The sequence below is a fragment of the Chiloscyllium plagiosum genome, chromosome 14 (genome assembly GCF_004010195.1).
Source record: "Chiloscyllium plagiosum isolate BGI_BamShark_2017 chromosome 14, ASM401019v2, whole genome shotgun sequence".
In the NCBI taxonomy this organism is placed as follows: Eukaryota; Metazoa; Chordata; class Chondrichthyes; order Orectolobiformes; family Hemiscylliidae; genus Chiloscyllium; species Chiloscyllium plagiosum.
In genome coordinates, this window is record NC_057723.1 from 62,901,060 (window position 1) to 62,915,577 (window position 14,518).

Sequence of the window (14,518 nt, forward strand, 5' to 3'; positions counted from 1 at the left end):
AAGAACTCTATTAAGTCGGTAAGGCACGATCTCCCCCGCACAAAACCATGTTGCCTATCACTGATAAGCTCATTCTTTTCTAAATATAAATAGATCCTATCTTTCAGTACCCCCTCCAGCAACTTCCTCACCAGTGACGTCAGGCTCACTGGTCTGTAGTTACCCGAAATATCCCTACTACCCTTCTCATACAGGGGGACAACATGAGCAACCTTCCAGTCCTCCGGCACCTCCCCTGTACTTAAGGATGCCACAAAGATATCTGTCAGGGCCCCAACTATTTCCTCACTCGCCTCCCTCAGCGACCTGGGATAGATCCCATCCGGCCCTGGGAATTTGTCTACCTAAATAACCTCTAGCATACCTAACACATAGAGTCATAGAGATGTACAGCATGGAAACAGACCTTTCGGTCCAACCCGTCCATGCCGACCAGACATCCCAACCCAATCTAGTCCCACCTGCCAGCAACCGGCCCATATCCCTCCAAACCCTTCCTATTCATATACCCATCCAAATGCCTCTTAAATGTTGCAATTGTACCACCCTCCACCACATCCTCTGGCAGCTCATTCCATACAGTTACCGCCCTCTGTGTGAAAACGTTGCCCCTTAGGTCTCTTTTATATCTTCCCCCTCTCACCCTAAACCTATGCCCTCTAGTTCTGGACTGCCCCACCCCAGGGAAAAGACTTTGTCTATTTATTCTATCCATGCCTCTCATAATTTTGTAAACCTCTATAAGGTCACCCCTCAGCCTCCGACGCTCCAGGTAAAACAGCCCCACCCTGTTCAGCCTCTCCCTGTAGCTCAGATCCTTCAACCCTGGCAACATCCTTGTAAATCTTTTCTGAACCCTTTCAAGTTTCACAACATCTTTCCGATAGGAAGGAGACCAGAACTGCACGCAATATTCCAACAGTGGCCTAACCAATGTCCTGTACAGCCGCAACATGACTTCCCAACTCCTGTACTCAATACGCTTTGACCAATAAAGGAAAGCATACCAAACGCCTTCTTCACTATCCTGTCTACCTGCGATTCCACTTTCAAGGAGCTATGAACCTGCACTCCAATGTCTCTTTGGTCAGCAAACACTCCCTAGCACCTTACCATTAAGTGTATAAGTCCTGCTAAGATTTGCTTTCCCAAAATGCAGCACCTCGCATTTATCTGAATTAAACTCCATCTACCACTTCTCAGCCCATCTGGTCCAGATCCTGTTGTAATCATAGGTAACCCTCTTCGCTGTCCACTACACCTCCAATTTTGGTGTCATCTGCAAACTTACTAACTGTACCTCTTATGCTCGCATCCAAATCATTTATGTAAATGACAAAAAGTAGAGGACCCAGCACCGATCCTTGTGGCACTCCACTGGTCACAGGCCTCCAGTCTGAAAAACAACCCTCCACCACCACCCTCCGTCTTCTACCTTTGAGCCAGTTCTGTATCCAAATGGCTAGTTCTCCCTATATTCCATGAGATCTATGTTCTATAGGGTGCATACATGAGGTCAATGGTCGGCACAACATCGTGGGCTGAAGGGCCTGTTCTGTGCTACTGTTCTATCCAACCTTGCTAATCGGTCTCCCATGGGGAACCTTGTCAAACGCCTTACTGAAGTCCATATAGATCACATCTACTGCTCTGCCCTCATCAATCTTCTTTGTTACTTCTTCAAAAAGCTCAATCAAGTTTGTGAGACATGATTTCCTATCTTCCCTACTTATGCCAACTAATCCAGACTAATCAAACTTCTATCTCTGATCTCAAGATTCATCATGTTCCTCTCCTCAGTGAGCACTGATGCAAAGTAATCATTCAGAATCTCACCCATTCTCTCAGATTCGACACACAGCCTTCCTTCGTTATCTTTTAGTGGGCCAATTCTTTCTCTAATTACCCGCTTGCTTCTTATATAAGAATAAAATGCTTTGGGATTTTCCTTAATTCTGCTTGCCAAAGCTATTTCAGGACCCCTTTTAGCCAGCTTGATTCCTTGTTTAAGACTTGTCCTACTCTTCCAATATTCCTCCAGGGCCCGTTCTGTTCTAAGCTGCCTAGACCTTGTGTACGCTTCCCTTTTCCTCTTGGCTATTCATACAATTTCTCCTGTCAACCAGTTTAAAATTATATCCTAAGATACAAAAACCCAATTGAATTAGAATTTTACTGTTTTAACATCAAACTAATCGGACAGTCCAATGTTTTGGGGTATAAAAGGCAGGCATTTTGAACAGTTAGCAAGAGAGACAAAGAGCATCTCTTGCCATCAATAGGCTCCCCGCAGACCCTCTCTCTAAAAGGTACCTTTCTCATATGAAAAATCTATGCAGCAGAAGATCTAAGACAACCCAAGGGGAATCTACAGATAGAGGAACTTCAACACCCGAAGACGACAACTGGTTTTGAAAATTCAGTTGCTGTAAATTCTGTAGGGGCTTTATTGGATCAGTATATTGTTACAGTGTGGGAGGTAGATAACAAATTTTAAGAGAAAGGAGGCTTACAGTGTAGATAGTTGTTGTTTAATGTTCTCTTTTAGAGTTAAAGAATAAATTGTTAATTTTTTCTTTAAACACCCGAATTTGGGTAATTCTCTGTCATTCATATGTTAAAGATTACGGGGTGAGGTGAGCTTTTCTGTGTGTTTGGTTTAAATTAGCAGAAGGGTTTACCTCCGTCATAACATTAGTAAAACTATTATTACAATTTTTATTAGTTATTATAATTTAATAATAAGTTTCATTTTTCATTTTGGTTTTTTAACTTTCAAACACCAAACAAAAGAATTGCGTTTTATTTTTCTCAGATGGACTTTTTTAAAAACAAGCATTTTAAGAGTCGACAGAGTTCAGCAGAGGTTTACTTTATTCTTAATTCAGACATTTTAGAAATCTATACATGTTTTAGAAGGTTTTTTTTTGAAAATAAAGAACTGTGTTTTCACTCCAGAGTGTCTTAGACCTGGTCAGCTTTGGCGAAATTTTTTTTCTTTGAGAAATTTATTGAAACAGAATCATTTTTATTCAGTTAATCAGCTAAGTGGTTGATTTTATTTAAGTTTTATATGTTTGATATATATATATATATATATATATTTTATTTCCACTTTAACATTATTTTCTGTAGATAATTAAAGTAGTTTATTTTAATATATTAAGGTCTTATTGAAACATCCTTTTTTCAGACTTAATGTTATTAAGGCCATATATAAGGTACAGAGTAAGATGGCCAGTAGATTTAGAAAAGTTATTACGCAGCAGGATTAATCAAATAGATGGGTGAATGTCAGGAAAGGTAAGAAGGTAGTTCAAAAGTCTCCGTTGGCTATTCCTCTATCAAACAGATATGCAGTTTTTGGAACAGTTGAAGGTGATTGTCTCTCAGAGGAAAATGGAAGGGCCAGTCAGTTATTGGACCCGGAATGATTCTTATGTTAGGCAGCGTTTGACAATATTTAATAGAATTATTGTTATAAGGGACTTTCTGTCAGGTGCATAGGCAGGAGATTCTGTGGCAGTGAGTGTAAGTTTAGAATGCTTTGCTGCTTTCCTAGTGTTGGGATTAAGGACATTGCTGAGCATTTCAAGTGTATTATTAAAGATGAGATTCAGGATATGGAAATTATTGTACACTTTAGTAGGAATGACATTTTAGGGAAAAGATTAAAGCGGTACAGAGTCAATTTAAGAGGTTAGGTAGAAGATTAAAAAATAAAACCTTGGAAGTAGTAAATTCTGATTTACTCCCAATGACAAACTCAAATGAGGGAAGGAACAAAAGGTTAAAGGAGCTAAATCAATGGCTGAACAGCTAGCATATTGTTCAGGGATTCAGGTTTTTGGACAATTGGAATGTATTTTGGGATAGAAAAGACATATTCAAAATGGATGGATCTAACCTAAATTGGAAATTTTTATTTCCATCCAGCTACATAAGTCAGTGTTTCCTCATCCCGAGATCCTACCTTTGTAGGGCCTCCACCCAACCACCTCCTCTAATCTTAAACACTAGGACACATCAGCTAAGCGTCTCTTCTTTTTCACTTTATGATAAGGGGACTAGCAGGAATGGCAGTGCCCCAGGGAGAGCAATGTTTCTCCTGCATGAAGTTTGAGGTGAGGGATGCCATTAGTGTCCCATCCAAGTACATCTGCAGGAAGTGCACCCAACTCTCGCTCCTCCAAGACTGTGTTAGGGAACTGGAGCGGGAGCTGGATGAACTTCGGATCATTCAGGAGGCAGAGTCTGTGACAGGTTAAGAGTTACAGGGAAGTAGTTTCTCCTAGGCACGAAGAAAGCTGGGTGACTGTTCAAAGGGGGAAAAAAAAGTCAGTGGAGGGAACCCTTGAAAAACATGTATACTGTTTTGGATACTGTTGAGGGGAACGAGCGTCTCCCTGTTGCACAGAAGGGAAGGACGGAAAGGAGGAGAGTGTTAGTCTTTGGGGACTCAATAGTTAGAGGCTCAGATAGGAGGTTTGTTGGGAACAAAGGAGACTCGCGGTTGGAGTGTTGCCTCCCGGGTGCCAGGGTCCATGATGTCTCAAATCGTATCTTTGGGGTCCTGAAGGGAGAGAGTGACCAGCCTCAGGTCGTTGTCCATGTAGGTACTAACGACATAGGTAGAAAGAGATTTAGGGATGTAAGGCAGGATTTCAGGGAGCTGAGAGCTAGAACAAACAGAGTTGTTATCTCTGGTTTGTTATCCGTGCCACGTGATAGCGAGGCAAAGAATAGGGAGAGATATCAGCTAAACACATGGCTGCAAGGATGGTGCAGGAGAGAGGGTTTCAGGTACTTGGATAATTGGGGCTCATTCTGGGGAAGGTGGGACTTGTACAAACAGGATGGTTTTCACTTGAACCAGAGGAGTACTAATATCGTGGGTGGGAAATTTGACAGTGCTATTCGGGTGGGTTTAAACTAGCTCAGCAGGGGGATGGGAACCTGAGGTGTAGTTACAGTGCACAGGAGGATGAGTGTAGGAAGGACAGGGACAGGATTCAGGGTCACAGGAATATGCTGGCAGACAGCAGACTGGTTTGAAGTGTGTCTACTTCAACGCCAGAAGTATCTGAAGTAAGATAGGTGAGCTTGCAGCATGGATAGGTACCTGGGACTTCGATGTTGCGGCCATTTCGGAGACATGGATAAAACAGGGCGAGGAATGGATGTTGCAGGTTCCAGGGTTTAGATGTTTCATTAAGAACAGGCAAGGCGGTAAAAGAGGGGGAGGTGTGGTCTTGTTAATCAAGGACAGTATAACGATGGCTGAAAGAATTTTTGATGAGGACTCGTCTACTGAGGTTAGATTAGATTAGATTAGATTACTTACAGTGTGGAAACAGGCCCTTCGGCCCAACAAGTCCACATCGACCCGCCGAAGCGCAACCCACCCATACCTCTACATCTACCCCTTACCTAACACTACTGGCAATTTAGCATGGCCAATTCACCTGACCTGCACATCTTTGGACTGTGGGAGGAAACCGGAGCACCCGGAGGAAACCCACGCAGACACGGGGAGAATGTGCAAACTCCACACAGTCAGTCGCCTGAGGCGGGAATTGAACCCGGGTCTCTGGCGCTGTGAGGCAGCAGTGCTAACCACTGTGCCACCGTGCCGCCCATGGTGTGGTATGGTGGGCTTAGGTTAGAAACAGGACACGCTGCCTTCAATGATCAGTGAACATGTTCTCCAAGGTTCCTCTGATCCTCTGGGTCCACCCTTTCATCAGGTAATCCCTTCCCTTGTTAGTCCTCCCAAAATTCATCACCTCACACAAACAGGAGAAGGGAGATAGAGTGTTCTTGGAACATGATAGGGCTGGAGGGGAGGGAGTAGAGAGACAGGGATGGTCAAAATTGTACAGGAATTTAAAGACTAGGATGAAGATTTTGCACTTTGAGCTTTTTTTTTCATTAATTCATATGCCAGCGTTTATTGTCCATCCCTAAGTACACAGAAGGCATTTAAGAGTCAACCATATTGCTGATGCTTTGTAGTCCAGACTGCCGAAGGATGACAGATTCCCTTCCTTAAAGGTCATGAGTGAATAAGATAGGTTTTTACAGTGCTTGGAGTTTTTTTATAGGCCTCCACAGAGTTCCAGGGAGGTGGAAGAGAGGATTGGCAAAATTATTCTGGGTAGGAGTGAAAGGAACAGGGTGGTCTTTATGGGGGATTTTAACTTCCCCAACATTGACTGGAAATGCTATAAGTCTAGTATGTCGGATGGATCAGTTTTTGTCCAATGTGTACAGGAGGGTTTCTAGACACAGTATGTCGAAGGGCCAACAAGAGGGGAGGCTACACTGGATCTAGTGCTTGGTAATGAACCTGGCCAGGTGTTTGGTATAGTTGTAGGTGAGCACTTGACCATAATTCAGTTACATTTAATTTAGTGATGGAAAGGGATAGGTACATGCCACAGGTCAAGAGTTATCGATGGGGCAAGGGCAATTATAATGCAATTAGGCAGAATTAGGATACACAGAATGGGGTAGCAAAATGCAGGGGATGCAGACAATCGAAATGTGCAGCTGGTTTAAGGAACAGATATTGCATGTCCTTGATAGGTATGTCCCTGTCAGGCAGGGAGGAAATGATAAGGTAAGGGAACCGTGGTTTACTACAGAAATTGCATCTCTTGTTAAGCAAAAGAAGGAGGCTTACGTGTTGATGAGGCAAGATAGTTCAGATGAGATGATGGAGAGTTATAGATCAGCTAGGAAGGATTTAAAGAGAGAGAGTTAAGAAGAGCAAAGAGAGGACACGAGCAGTCTTTAGCAAATAGAATAAAGAAGAACCCTAAAGCTTTCTATGGGTATGTGAGGAATAAAAGGATGATTAGGATAGGAATAGGGCCAGTCAAAGACAGAAATGGAAAGTTGAGTGTGGACCCTGTGGAGATCGGAGAGGTGCTAAACGAACATTTCTCATCAGTTTTCACTCAGAAAAAGGAGAATATTGCAGAGGAGAAGAATTAGGTAGGAGATATTAGACTAGAAAGGGTCGAGGTTAGTTACAAACAGGCCCCTGGGTCGGATGGGATTTATCCAAGGATTCTCTGGGAAGCTAGGGAGGAGATAGCAGAGCCTTTGGCTTTGATATTTGAGTTGTTATTGTCTACAGGTTTAGTACCAGAGGACTGGAGGATTACAAATGTTGTTCCCTTGTTCAAGGAGGCCAGTAGAGAGGACCCAGGTAATTATAGACCAGTGAGCCTTAGTTCTGTTGTAGGTAAGGTTTTGGAAAGGATTATAAGAGATAAGATTTGTAATCATCTATCAAGCAACAATTTGATTTCAGACAGTCAACATGGTTTTGTCAAGGGCAGGTCATGTCTCACAAACCTCATTGAATTTTTTGAGAAGGTGACCAAACATGTAGATGAGGGTAGGGCTGTTGACGTGGTATACATGGACTTCAGTAAAGCCTTTGATAAGGTTCCACATGGTAGGCTGTTGGAGAAAACGCAGAGGCATAGAATTGAGGGTGATTTAGCAGTTTGGATTAGAAACTGGCTTTCTGAAAGGAGGCAGCGAGTGGTAGTTGATGGAAAATATTCAGCCTGGAGTTGGCATGCCACAAGGATCTGTTTTGGGACCACTGCTGTTTGTCATTTTTATAAATGACTTAGACGCAGGCATAGGTGGATGGATTAGTAAATTTGCAGACAACACTAAAGTTGGTGGAGTAGTAAACAGTTTGGAAGAATGTTACAGGTTGCAGGGGGACTTGGATAAACTGCAGATTTGGGCTGAGAGGTGGCAAATGGAGTTCAATGCAGCTAAATGTGAGGTGAAGCACTTTGGGAAGAATAACAAGAAGGCAGCGTCATGGAAAGATTCTTGGTAGTGTGGATGTGCACAGTCCATGTACATAGATCCCTGAAAGTTGTCCCCCAGGCAGATAGTGCTATTAAGAAGGTGTGTTCGGTTTCATTGGTAGAGGGATTGAGTTCTGGAGCCGCAATATCATGCTGCAGCTATACAAAACACTAATGCGGCCACAGTTGAAATACAGTTCTGGTCGTCATATTTCAGGAAGGATGTGGAAGCATTGGAAAAAGGTGCAAAAGAGATTTACCAGGATGTTGCCTGGTCTGGAGGGAAGGTCTTATGAGCAAAGGCTGAGAGACTTGGGTCTGTTCTCAATGGAAAGAAGAAGGCTAAGAGGGGATTTGATAGAGACATACAAGATGATCAAAGGATTAGATAGGGTAGACAGAGAAAGACTTTTTCCTGGGATGATGACATCAGCTTGTACGAGGGGGCATAACTACAAATTGAGGGGTGATAGATTTAAGACAGGTATCAGAGGCAGGTTCTTTACACAGAGAGTGGTGAGGGCGTGGAATGCCCTACCTGCGAATGTAGCCAATTCAGCCACATTAGGGAGATTTAAACAATGCTTAGATAAGCACATGGATGATTTTGGGATAGTGTAAGGGAACGAGCTGAGAATAGTTCACAGGTCAGCGCAACATCGAGGGCTGAAGGGCCTGTTCTGCGCTGTATTGTTCTATGAAAGGGACCAATATCCTAGGAGGGATATTTGTTCATTCCATTACGGAGACTTTACGTAATAGAGTCATAGAGATGTACAGCATGGAAACAGACCTTTTGGTCCAACCTGCCAGCATCCGGCCCATATCCCTCAAAACCTTTCCTATTCATATATCAATCCAGTTGTCTTTCTGCCCTCGGTAGTATAGTGGTTAGTATCCCCGCCTATCATGCGGGTGATTGAGGTACAAGTCGCTGCCGGGGAGGTTCCGAGTGTTCTGTTGCATCAAGGTTTGGGGCAGCATGGTGGCTCAGTGGTTGGCACTGCTGCCTCACAGTGCCAGGGACCCAGGTTTGTTTCCAGCCTTGGGTGACTATCCGTGTGGAGTTTGCACATTCTCCCCGCGTCCACGTAGGTTTCCTCCAGGTGCTCTGGTTTCCTCCCACCGTCCAAAGATGTGTAGGTCAGGTGATTCAGCCATGATAAATTAACCACAGTGTTAGGTGCATTAGTCAGAGGGAAATGGGTTCGGATGAGTTACTCTTCAGAGGGTCAGTGTGGACTTGTTGGGCCGAAGGGCCTGTTTCCACACTGTATGGAATCTATAGGAAAATAATGTTGCTATTGTACTTCTTCGGGTAGCTCATTCCCTACACGTACCATCCTCTGCGTGAAATAATGTTGCTATTGTACTTCTTCGGGTAGTTCATTCCCTACACGTACCATCCTCTAAGTCTCTTTGATAAGTTTCCCCTCTCACTTTAAACCTATGCCCTCCAGTTCTGGACTCCCCAACCCAGGAAAGAGTACTTATCTATTTACCCTATCCATGCCCTTCATAATTTTCTATAAGGTCACCCCTCAGCCTCCGACACTCCAGGGAAAACAGCCCCAACTTATTCAACCTCGCCCTATAGTTTAAATCCTCCAAACCTGGCAACATCCTTGTAAATCTTTTCTGAACCCTTTCAAGTTTCACAACACCCTTCCGATGAGAAGACAACCAGAACTGCATGCAATATTTCAAACGTGGCCTAACTAATGTCCTGTACCGCCGCAACATGACTTCCCAACTCCTGCACTAACATCCTGACCAATAAGGGAAAGAATACCAAAAGCCTTCTTCACTATCCTAGCTACTTGTGACTCCACTTTCAAGGAGCTATGAACCTGCACTCCAAGGTCTCTATTCAGCAACAGTCCTTAGGACCTTACCGCTAAGTGTATAAGTCCTGCTAAGATGTGCTTTCCCAAAATACAGCACCTCGTATTTATCTAAATTAAACTCCATCTGCCACTTCTCAGCCCCTTGGCCCGTCTGAACAAGATCCCATTGTAATGCGAGGTAACCTTCTTCGCTGCCCACTACATCACCAATTTTGGTGTCATCTACAAACTTACTAACTATAACTCTTAAGCTCACATCCAAATCATCTATATAAATGATGAATAGTGGACCCAGGACAGATCCTTGTAGCACTCCACTGGTCACAGGCCTCCAGTCTGAAAAACAACCCTTCACCACCACCTTCTATTTTCTACTTTTGAGCCAGTTCTGTATCTAAATGGCCAATTCTCCCTGTATTCCATGAGATCTAACCTTGCTAAACAGTCGCCCATGAGGAACCTTTTTGAACAACTTACTAAAGTCCATATAGATCATATCTACTGCTCTGCACTCATCAATCCTTTCTGTTACTTCTTTTAAAAACTCAATCAAGTTGTGAGACATGATCTCCCATGCTAAATGAATACTTCACGTCAGTTTTTATTGTGGAGAACGAAATGGAGTCTAGAGAATGCAGAAAAATAAACTTAGATATTTTGAAAAGAGAAAGTTCGAGAGGTCTTAGAGAATATACAGATCAATAACGCTCCAGGATCTGATCTAATGTATCCTAGAACGTTGTGGGAAGTAAGGGAGGAAATTATGAGATCCCTTGCAGAAATAGTTGCATCATCTATAACTACAGGTGAGGTGCAAGGTGGCTAACCTTTGCTTAAGAAAGGTTGTAAAGAGAAACTGGGGAACTATAGACCTGTGACACTGACTTTGGTTGTGGAAGCGATTATAAAATATAGGATTTATGGACACTTAAGGGAGGCAAAAATTGATTAGGGATAGTCTGGATGGTTTTGTGCGAGGAGAATCATTTCTCAAAAACCTGACAATGTTTTGAAGACGTTACCAAAAAGATTGATGGTGGCACAGCAGTAGACCTTGTTTATTTATATTTTAGTAAAGCCTTTGACAAGGTTCCACAAGGTAGATTAATTCGTAAAGTTTGAACACATGGGATTCAGGGCGAGCTTGCCAATTTGATACATAATTGGCTTCACAGCAGGAGACAGAGTGTAATGGTGGAGGGTTGCTTTTTGGACTGGAGGCCTGGTGATCCACAGGGATCGGTTCTGGGTCCACTTTTGTTTATCATTTAAATAAATGATTTGGATGAGAACACAGAAAGCATAATTAGTAAGTTTGTGGATGACATCAAAATTGGTGGCAAAATAGACAGTGAAGAAGGTATTCTAAGATTACAAAAGGATCTTGATCAAATGAGTCAGTGGGCTGTAAAATGTCAGATGGAGTTCAATCTGGATAAATGCGAGGTATTGCATTTTGATACAAGAAACAAGTGTAGACTCATACAATTAATGGTAGGGCCTTGAGTAGTGCTGTAGAAGAGAGGGACCTATGGGAGCAGGCACATAATTCTTTGAAGTCTGTGCCACATATAGACAGGGTGGTTAAAAAGGCATTTGACACACTTGCCTTCATTGCTGTGTCCTTTGAATATAGGAGTTAGAACGTTATGTTAAGGTTGTACAGGACATTGTTGAGGCCTGTTCTGGAATAGTTTCCAGTTCGGTCATCCAGTTATAGAAAGGATATTATCAAGCTGGAGAGGTTTCAGAGGAGATTTACCAGGATATTGTTGGGTATGGAAGGTTTGAGTTATAAAGAAAGGCAGCAAAGGCGGGACTTTTTTCACTGGAGCGTATGAGGTTGAAAAGCGACCTGACAGAAGTTTATAAAATAATGAGAGATATAGAGGGAGTTGATGGAAGTTGTTTTTTCCCTAAGATGGGGAATTTCAAGACACAGTTGACATTTGTAAGGTGAGAGAGAGATTTTAAAAATGACATGAGAAGCAAATTTTCTTTACACAGACGCTTGTGGAATGAACTTCCCGAGGAAGTGGTGGATACTGTTACAATTACAATGTTTAAAAGAGAGTTGGATGCATACATGAACAGGAAAGGCTTGGAGGAATATGGGCCAGGAGTAGGTAGGTGGGACCAGTTTAGTTTGGGTTCGTGTTCAACGTGGACTGGTTGAACTGAAGCTTACTCTCATATTTCATCTTCTCACCCCTTATTGATTTTTATCCTCTGCCAGGTTTTAAAGGCTTCCCAATCCTCTGCATTCCCACTAGTCTGCACAACATTGAATACTTTTTCTTTTGCTGTCCCTGACTTCACTCTTCAGCCATAGTTGCCTCGTCCTCCCCTTAGTTTCCTCTTCCTTGAGATAAATTGCTGCTGTGCCTCCCAAATTACCCTGAGAAACCTCTATCATTGCTGCTCCACTATCAGCCTACTAGGCTCCTCTTCTATTTAACTCTGGCCAGCTCCTCCCAGTCTTCATTGCTATCTTTACTCAACTGTCGCACCATTATAGCTGAGGTGATGGCCTCACGGCATTATGGCTTGACTGTTAATCCAGAGATCCAGCTAATGTTCTGGGTATCTGGGCTTGATTCCTGCCACAACATGTGGTGAAACTTGAATTCAACAAAAATTTGGAATTAAAAGTCTAAAGATGACGGTTCATTGTCAGAAAAATACATCTAGTTCACTAATGTCTGTTAGGGAAGGAAATTATAATCCATACCTGGGCTGGCCAACGCGTATTTCCAGTCCTACAGTAATGTGGTTGACTCTCAACTGCAATTAGGGAAAGGCACTAAATGCTGGCCAATAAATCCAGCAACACCATCAAACCATGAATTGAATTTTTAAAACCATTCCAGCTTCTCACTCTGAACCTGCAGGGTGAATTCTATGAAATTATGGTCAATTCCGCCTAGAGGTTGCTTCACTTTAACATCACATCACCAAATCCAGAATTACTTGTTGCTGAGTGGGCTGCCCTAAAACAAAGCTTGTAGAAATTCCATGAAATCCTTTTCTTGAGATCTGCTACCATGCTGCTTTTCCCAGTCCACCTGCATATTGAAATCCCCCTTGCTTTCTTACATACCTTTTCTATCTGCTAGTTTATTTTCTGCACCACATCTTGACCACCGCTAGGAGGCCCATATATAACTTCCGTCAGGGTATTTTCTCCTTTCTGGTTCTTTAACTTTACCCACAAAGATTCTACGCCTTCCAACTCTATACCGCTTCTTGCTATCAATTTAATTTCACTTCATACGAACAGGGCAACCTCAATCACTCTGCCCATGTGCATATCCTATTTATACAACATGTATACTTGGATATTTAGTTTCTAGTCCCTTTGCAACAATGTCTCTGAGATACCCTCAACATTTCAATATATACTATGAGCTCATTTGCCCTGTTTCCTGCACTGCTTATATTTAAGTACAACATCCTCATTGTCATGACAATCTTTAGTGTGTTACACTGACAGCACAGCAGTCTTTGTTACTCACTGTATATTAGTTACATTCACTGTATTGCAGTTACAGTACAATGTTTCACACTCAGCACCACTATAACAGAGGGTGTCTCACAGACTGATGCACTGTCACTGCAACACCTAGTGAAGGTGTGAGACTGATGTATCATACCTAACACAGTGAGTTTAACATACTGATGAACTTTCATTTTAACACAATGAATGCCACAGACTAACGTACTGAAACCCATAATGAACGTCAGGTTATTGGACTGAAAGTATAACATACAGTGAATGTGAGACCGATGTACTGCCATTCTGAGGCACAGTGTTACAGCCTCATGTACTGTAGTGTGAGACTGATACTGATAAACTGACAAAATGTACTGTAGTCCTGTGTGAGACTGATATACTATCACTGTAACACAGTGGCAGATACTTTATAATGTAGTACAGCAAGTGTGAGAAATGGATTTACAATGACTGTCACACCGTGCCAGATATGTTGTAATGTAGTACTGTGAGAGACACTGACTTGCTATCACTCTAATATCACTATAGTGGTGTCAGTTACTATGCAATGTACTGGTGTGAGACACTGATTTAGCAATGTAGTACTGTAAGTAGGAGGAACTGACAAACTGTACTATAACAAAGTGTCATATACTATGTAATGTCATACTGTAAATGTGAGACTGATATACAGTCACTGCATCAGTGTCAAATACTATGTAATGTAGTACTGTGAGACTGATATATTGTCAGATATTATGTAATGTGTGAGACACTATCATTGAAAGTGTCAGATACTATGTAAGGTAGCATTGTAAGAGTGAGACACTAACTTACTATCACTGTAACACTGTTACCAGATACTAAGTAATGTCGTACTGTAAGTCTGAGACTGAAATACTGTCACTGTACCAGTGTCAGATACCACGTAAGCTTAAGACACAGATCTACTAAGTGTTAGTGATGGGATCTGAGTGGTTAGAGTGGTATATTATCTCTTTGTTGATGTTGCTGAGAATTATGTACACTCACCTCGTGTCTGAGCAATGCCTGTGCCCCGGAACCACCTCTGACAGGGGGCAGTTTCCGCTTCCGGGTGAAATGGCGCACCGGAGTCGCGAACTCCCGGACTGGGTTGTGCGAGAGATCGGGGGAACAGCATCCAGTAATATCCCCCAGGGTCACCATAACTACCGTCAATCCCAAGACCCTCTTCACAACCAACAACAGACGGCGGAACAGAAACCGACGTACAGGCATGTGGGGCGGAGCTATAGGCCAATGTATCGGGGGGCGGGGACCGATGTTGAGGGGCCTGGGGGCGGAGCTGGGACTCT

General features: G+C 42.8%; 1 protein-coding gene across 1 annotated transcript in view; it reads right to left on the bottom strand.

The window, feature by feature from the left end:
- The window catches only part of ssbp1 (single-stranded DNA binding protein 1), a 42,066-nt gene extending 27,772 nt beyond the window's left edge, over nt 1-14,294 (bottom strand). The window contains exon 1 of the mRNA XM_043703894.1: nt 14,214-14,294. The gene's annotated coding sequence lies outside the window, so the exon portion shown is untranslated. The remainder of the gene's footprint in view (nt 1-14,213) is intronic.
- Between the last annotated feature and the right edge of the window lie 224 nt (nt 14,295-14,518).